The 8,659-nt window shown below is 39.4% G+C and overlaps 1 protein-coding gene across 4 annotated transcripts in view; it reads right to left on the reverse strand.

Annotated features, from left to right (window-relative positions):
* LOC106882890 (G protein-activated inward rectifier potassium channel 3) overlaps nt 1-8,659 on the reverse strand; it is a 218,464-nt gene that overhangs the window by 78,986 nt on the left and 130,819 nt on the right. For all 4 annotated transcript variants that reach the window (XM_052975321.1, XM_052975319.1, XM_014933705.2 and 1 more), the window contains one exon: nt 8,171-8,239. The gene's annotated coding sequence lies outside the window, so the exon portion shown is untranslated. The remainder of the gene's footprint in view (nt 1-8,170; nt 8,240-8,659) is intronic.

Genomic DNA, 8,659 nt, shown 5'->3' on the forward strand with positions numbered 1-8,659 from the left:
TGGGTTGGACGGTTCGACTGGTGTCTGAGAAGCCAGGAGGCTGCACCAGGCTCCAATCTGATCTGGCAGTGTTTCTACAGCTGGATGCCCTTCCTAACGCCAACCACTCTGAGAGTGTAATGGGTGCTTTTTTACATGCCACCGGCACAGGGACCAGGGGAGCTGGCATCAACCACGATGAGATTGTGCTTTTTACCTGCCACCGACATGGAAGCCAGTCAAAGCGGCACTGGCATCGGCCACGTTCAGATGGTGCTTTTTATGTGCTACCAACACGGGAGTCACAACTACAATTTCCATTTGATTTGATTTTGATGTTGATGTTGATATATTTGCACTGCTCCCCACACACACTCACAGTTTCTGGATACTAATACCACTCACAAGGCATTAGTTGACCCAAGGCAACAGGTTGCAGAAGAAGATACTCACTCAACCAAGATGCCATGCAGAAGGAATGAACCTGCAACCACATGGTTGCAAAGCAAGCCTTTTAACCACCACGGCCAAACTTATGCCTATCACTATAATTTGCAGTCCATCAGTTACGATGACGAGTGTTCCAGTTGATCCAATTAATGGAACAGCCTGCTCATGAAATTAATATGCAAGTGGCTGAGTACTCCACAGACATGCATACCCTTAATGTAATTCTTGCTCAAGGACACACTGCACTGCTGGGTATCAAACTGATGACTATGATCGTAAACTAAATACCTGAACTACTAAGCCATGTGCCTGTGCCTATAATAACATAATCTAGGTATAAGCTTAGATAATCCGTGATATAATCCAACATAGTCTAGTATATAATCCAGTCTATAATCTAACATAGTCCTAACATAGTCAAATATATTCCATTATATAAACCACCATTGTCCAATAACAAATGGAATTTGATAACTTTTTCTTATCTTATACCTGTTTCAGCCACTGAACTGTGGCCATGCTGGGGTACCATCATGAAGGACTTTAGTCAAGTAAATCGACCCCAGTATTTTAAAAAAGTTTTTTAAAGTCTGGTATTTATTCTATCGGTCTTGTTTGCTGAACTGCTGAGTTATGGGGACACAAACAAATGCTGGTTTGTAGGGGAAGGCATACATAAGCACAAAGACACACACACACACACACACACAACATACTTCAATGCAGTTTCTGTCTGTCAAATCCACTCAAAAGGTACTGGTCAACCTGAGGCTATTATAGAAGATACTTGGCCAAGGTGCCTCACAGTGGGACTGAACATAAAGCCATATGGTTGGGAAGCAAGCTCCATACCCATTCAACTGCACGTGCGCCTACATATTGATATACAAGAGTGCAGCTGTTCAAACACATGCACAGACATATAATCCGCAGCATATTTGCTGTGTTGTCTCTGCATAAGTTTGTTGTGGAATAAGAGGCCAACGGCAACAAATTGAGAGGATGTAGAGTGGTTAAGTGTCTGAGGTTAATGACTTCTTCTCAGATCTTGGCTGCTGAAGGACTGCGAGAGTGGAATTTGCATCTTTAAGTATTGTGTTGAGAGAAACAATGGACTCCTTTTGGCTATACTTATGACAGAGAGAGAGAGAGAAAGGGGTGGGGAGGGGGAGGGTGATGAAGACAGGGGAGAGAGGGAGGTGGGAGGAGGTGGGAGAGAGGAGAGACGGAAAGTGAGAGGAAAACGAGAGGTGAGAGAAAGAGAGAGGGGGAGAAAGGAGAGGGGAGACGGGGAGAGATGGAGAGATAGAGAGGAGGGGAGAGGAAAACAGAAAGGAAAAATAGAGAGTGAGAGAGAGAGGGAGAGAGAGGGAGAGAGAGGGAAAGATAGTGGGAGGGAGAGAGGGAAGGAAAGAGAGGAAGGGAGAGGGGGTGACTAGAGATGTGTGTAGAGAGCATGGAAGAACATGGAAGAACAAGGTAAGAAAAAAGTGTATGATTGAAAAAGACAGAGAGAGAGAGAGAGAGAGAGAGAGAGAGAAGAAAGAAAACGTGTAGAAAGAAAGACACATATATAGACAGAGAAAGATAGACAGGAGAGAGAGAGAAAGAGAGAGAGAGAGGTTAAAGATATATGGTGGGGATGACAGAGAGATGGAAGGAGAGAGAAAGTGAAAGAGAGACAGTGATCAGAAAGTGTGTGAAAGAGGTAGAGAGATTGATATATATATATAAATATATATATATATGGGAGAATATACAAATAATAACAACAGACGAGGACAGGTGGTGTAAATAACAAAAGTATATATTAGTAGAGAGAGAGAGAGAGAGAGAGAGAGAGAGAGAGAGAGAGAGAGAGAGAGAGAGAGAGAGAGAGAGAGAGAGAGAGAGAGAGAGAGAGAGAGAGAGAGAGAGATTCTTTGGTGGATTACTTGAGTAAATAAAAAATGGTGGTGTCCACAACTGAAATAAGCCCAATCTTTTCACACAAAAATTAACACCTTATCCCAGAGCACACACATGCATGCACACACACACACACACATATGGTAGACAGAAACTGAAAGAAACCTGTTCTGCGCATGCGCGTGCATGTGTGTGTGTGTGTTCCAGCACCACCTGGCAACTGGTGTTGGTATATTTATGTCCACGTAACTCAGCAGTGTGGCAAAAGAGCCCAATTAAATAAGTGTGAGGCTTTACAAAATAAAAAAACAAACAAACAAACAAACAAATCCAAAGGTTGAGTCATTCAATTAAATCTTCCAAGGCGGTGCCCCAGTATGGCCACAGTCTAATGACTGAAACGTGTGAAAGATAAAACATAAAATGCAAAGTATTGACAATAACATACACCCTCCTCCTCCTCCTCCTCCTCCTCCCATGTGATTGAACAACCAATCCCAACCGGTTGGGATTCACATTACAATTGACCTCCACGACTCTCAATCGTTCATTGCCATTTCTGGTTCATTGATGGTAATTCCTGAGTCACACACAATGATGTCTTGGGAAAAAAAATCTTTTTTCTCAAAGAGGCTCTTCCTGTTGGCCTCCAGAAGAGGAAAGATGAAATGATCTCTTTCCATTTGTGCTATAACAGTGAGAAGCTAAGTCTCGTCATTCATGAGACAGACGTACACATTGACTCCAGCTTTCCATATATTTGCCGAATAGAACAATAAAAAAAGAACACACCCATAGTGTATATGTATGTGTTATGGTGGGGTGGTTTACATATTTCTGTGAACAAAGCCCTGCAATGTATGAGAATATGGTAATAAAAAAGTGATTTGGGAAAACTATCTTCTTACTAATAAAACTTGTAATAATAAATCTAATTAATTTTATGAGATTTAGTTAGCCTAGGACAATGGAGTAAAGATGAACGGATAGAGCAAACGTCCTGAAGTCATCGAGGACAGTAGACAAGAGGCCATAAACCTGTTGTTATTTAATCCCAGGTCACTCCAAGTAGTCGGTCACAAACAGTAAGCTACAGATTTTCCTCAACAAATGTCTGCACTACATCCCCAAGATCTGGTGGCCGGACAAAATCTCAAGTCTGTGGGATAGAATGAACCAAACTCCCATCTACTGAGAAATTCTGTAAAGGAATTCTACCTCCAAGAAGCACTGCAAGACATGTTAGACTGGCAACCTGAAGGAAAGAGGAAAGTTGGATTACCCAAGAATATCTGGAAAGGCTGTGGATGATGAAATGAAAGCAGTTGGTCTATTTTGGTCTGAAATCAAGAAGGGAGCTCAAGATTGCATCCACTGACATGAAATGGTCACAGCCCTATGGTCCTTACAGAGTAATGTGAACTACCTAAATCACTCACTAACTCCTGATCTCAGGAATAACAGCGTTTCTCATGAAAATAGTTGTGGGCATTGAAAAGGGATGAATAAATTGGAGTCTTGAGAGAGGTATTTTAACCCTTTTGGGACCAACCCACTTGAGATTATGCTTGGGGGTCTGTGATACAAACTTCCTGTTTAACCATTTAGCATTTAAACCAATCATATGGGGCCTGAATATTCTACTCAATTTATGTTGAAACTGGTCTGATCTAGACTCTCACACCTATCCTACAATATCATTTGATGGGCTTCTTTCAGTTTCCATCTAAGGTATTCACTCAGAAGGAACTGATTATCTCAGGATTATAGTAGAAGACACTTGCCCAAGCTGCCACACAGTGGAACTGAACCCAAGTCCATGAGATTGGGAAGTAAATTTCTTAACCACACAGTCAAATATGCATGTATGTATGTATGTATGAATATATGTATGTATGTAGAATAAAGTGCTGAAAAGCATAAATTTCGCATATATTTCATAATTTAACTACTTTCAACAGCTGTTTCATTAGAAATTAGCATAATTAATACTATAACTACATTATACTGCAAATTTATAACACATTGGAGTTCAATGACCTATTAACAATTAGGTTCTTAATTACTCTATATATAATATATTTTTTGATGCTTCATGTTTCATCACTTTTTATATGGATGCGTGTGTGTGAGTGTGTGTGTGTGCGTGCACATGCATGTGTGTATCTATGTATGTATAAAAGGTAGGTCAAGGTTATACATGTATTTGTGTGAATACATACATTTAGTCACATGTCACATCAATCACTGGTTCAATGACCCCTATCAGTCTTTAAACTACCTTAGTGACCCAGTCACTCATTACCTCAATGACATAGTCACAAATGCAACAGTTCATCAATCACCTAATCGAACCATTAATCACATCAATCACTGCCTAAATGACTCATTATCCATATCAGTCATTACCACAAGGACCTGTTAGCAGTCCATTGTCACTTCAGTGGTCTGGCCACTCACTGCTCAATGACCTATCATCCATTAGTCATATCAATCACTGCTTAAACAAGCAATCAGCCATACTGGTCATTACATCAATGACCTGTTATCAGTCCATTGCCATTTCAGTGGTCCAGCCATTCATTATCTGAATGACCAATCAAACATTTAAAACCTCAATGGTCCATTAGTCATATCAATCACTTAATGATAATCTTTATGTAAACGAACTTGAAATTTCTTAGTCAAGAAAAAAAGAACGACATGAAATTGAATACAAAGTCAAGATTTTGTATATCAATTAATACAAAAGAGACCCACAGACACAATACACACACACAAATGCAGACATAATACAAATAGACACACATGCACATACACAAATACACCGATACAAAATCAGACAGGGGCATATACATATAAACCACAATAGATACACACACACACACACACACACACACATACAAAGTCTATCACAATACACAAACACCCACATAAACACACCAATACAAACTCAGGCCGACAGACACAGATTACAAGCATGCCTATACTCAGAAGTACAGGCTACACACACACACAATCACATACACAGATTCAGGTAAGACCCACATACAGACATACACCAACACAAACATGCACAAACACTTATACAAGCACACACATACACCAGTATAACCTCAAACAGACAGACACACACACACATACGCCAGTATAACCTCAAACAGACAGACACACACACACATACACCAGTATAACCTCAAACAGACAGACACACACACACATATATACAGACACACACACACACATATATACAGGCACAAAACACATACACACAAACTAATTCAAACAAAATACAAATACAGACACACAAACACACCAATACAACTACACACACACACGCACACAAACACATGCATACCAATACAAATTCAGACGCACACAGACAGACAGCTATGCGAGCACATACACACTCAGGAGTATAGTTCCACACACACACACATACAACACCGTCTCAAATGTTTTATGTTATCTATCTAACATAGAACCAATTGTGTTGAAAAGCAAATATGTTTAGATAAAATACCTGTATTATATGAAATAAGAAAGAGAAGAAGAAAAGAGAGAGAGAAAGAAAAACTAACATAACAATAAAAGCAATTTTTTTTTTACTTAAGATGGACGCTAATATTATATAATATACAATAAAAAAAAAGTTTTGGTGTTTAAACACACACACAAATATCTGTATGTGAAGGCACATGGCTCAGTGGTTAGAGCATCAGACTTACAATCATGAGGTTGTGAGTTTGATGCCTGGACCAGGCTGTGCGTGTTGTGCTCTTGAGCAAGACACTTTATTTCATGTTGTTTCAGTTTACTCAACTGTAGAAATAGAAATGAGTTTGCAACAATGTCGCTGGTGCCAAGTTGTGCCGGCCTTTGCCTTTTCCTTGGACTACATGCTAGAGGTTGCCAGGTGGATAAAATGCTAAGTAAACTCTTGGGCAGGATTTGAACTGAGAATGCAAAGGAAACATCACTAAAGATGAAAGAGCCAAAATAAATATTAATTAATGATTAATTATTTAATAAGTTCTATATATTTTAATAAATCCTGTTCGATTTTTCTTTTTATAATATTGATTTGGACGCATGTAAACACCATCTGTTTGTAAAATTGCTTCATAATTATTCAACAGCTGCAACAACAACTTCTGTCAGAAAGTAATTGTCAACAATAACTTCAGCTACACACCAGCATGGCTGTGTGGCTAAGAAGTTCACCTCCCAACCTCATAGATTCGGGTTCAGTCCCACTGCAAGACGTCTTGGGCAAGGGTTTTTTTTACAAGAACTTTGGGCCAACCAAAGCTTTGTGAGTGAGTGAATTTGGTCAATAATACAGAAAGAAGACTGTAGTTTGTGTATGTGTGTGTGTGAAGGGAATACGTCTGTACCTAAATCTCCCTCAACAAATTGTCTGACCCATACAAGCGTGGAAAGTGGATGTAAAAATGATGATGGTGACGATGATGATGATGAATGGGGGACGAGGCGAGGAGGAGGAGATGAGGAGGAAGGGGCAACGAAGAGGAAGTGAGGAGGGAGGTCAGCTGAAGAACTCACATCAATAAAGTTGACATGGATCACAAGATGAGTCCTTCAAACAAACTTAACATTTTAAAAATAAGCCATAAGTAATTCTGTTTGTTTTTTTTTATTTTCATATACATTGATTTTGAAATATATCTACCATCTGTTCATGTTATGCAGATGCACATATATAAACGCACACACACACGCACACATAACAAACATGTACATAATAGGCGCAGGCATGACAGTGCGGTAAGAAGCTTTCTTGCCAACCACATGGTTCTGGGTTCAGTCCCACTGCGTGGCACCTTTGTGAATGGATTTGGTAGATGGAAACTGAAAGAAGCCCATCGTATATATGTGGGTGTGTGTGTGTGTGTGTGTGTGTGTGTGTGTGTGTGTCCTCACCCATCACTGCTTGACAACTGGTGTTGGTGTGCTTATGTTGCCGTAACTTAGAAGTTCAGAGAAAGTGACTGAAAGAATCAAAACTAGTCTTAAGAAATAAGTCCTGAGGTCAATTTGTTCGACTAAAACCCTTTAAGGCAATGCTCCAGCATGGCCGACTAAAACCCTTTAAGGCAGTGCTCCAGCATGGCCACAGTCAAATGACAGAAACAAGTAAAGGCATAAAAGGCATAAAAGGCATAAAAGGCATAAAAGGCATAAAAGGCATTCAGTTTCAAGTCTTAGCTGGTCTTTCACAAACAACCTTGCCTAGACTGGTGCCTAGAAGGGGGAACTTTCTAGATGTAATCCCATGGTCATTCATGACCAAAAGGGGTCTTTACTTTATATATATATGTATATATATATATATATATATATATATATCATCATCGTTTAACGTCCGCTTTCCATGCTAGCATGGGTTGGACGATTTGACTGAGGACTGGTGAAACCAGATGGCTACACCAGGCTCCAATTTGATTTGGCAGGGTTTCTACAGCTGGATGCCCTTCCTAACGCCAACCACTCCGAGATATATATATATATATATATTGCAAAAATGATGGTGATGATAATGAAGATGACAATGATGAAAACAACAATGATGATGGTGGTGGTGGTGGTGGTGGTGGTAGTGATGATGGTGACAATGCTGCTGATGATGGTAGTGGTGGTACTGATGGAGATGAGGTGAACGAGGAGGAGGAGGAGGAGGAGGAGGAGACGGAGAGTAGTAATGACGAAGGCAAAAAACGAAAGTGATGGTGATCTAATCAGTCTGTGTATGAAGAAATAAATAAGACATGGAACGAAAATAAAAAAGAAAAATAAGAGAAAAGCGACTGACCTGTATCTACTGTAAAAGCAATGTCATCTGGTTGTTCTAGGCATTTTCTAAACATCCATGGATTCATCACTACAACAAAATAGAAGATTATCAATTAGTATCATCACCATCATCATTACTATTACTAACACTATTATTATTATTATTATTATTATTATTATTATTATTATTATTATTGTTCAGTAGTTTTATTTTTATAACGTGCTTTCACTTCACTACCGAGCGCAGCTCTGTGTTCCTTGGGTATGTGCTGTGGTTTGCTGTGATGCTCTTATGGTTACTGTATTGAAAGTGTTTTGCGTAGGATGTGTGCAGTGCCCCAGTAGTGCAATTTTCTGTATGTTATATATATTTGTAAGTCCTGGTGTTTTTGTTATGTATTTGTCTGAATATTTTTTTATTATACCTAAGGCACCTACTATGATAGGAATTGTTTGTTTTTAGACTCCACATTCGAGTTACCTCTATTTCCAGGTCTTTGTATTTTGA

This window comes from Octopus bimaculoides, chromosome 21, assembly GCF_001194135.2.
Source record: "Octopus bimaculoides isolate UCB-OBI-ISO-001 chromosome 21, ASM119413v2, whole genome shotgun sequence".
NCBI classification, from domain to species: Eukaryota; Metazoa; Mollusca; class Cephalopoda; order Octopoda; family Octopodidae; genus Octopus; species Octopus bimaculoides.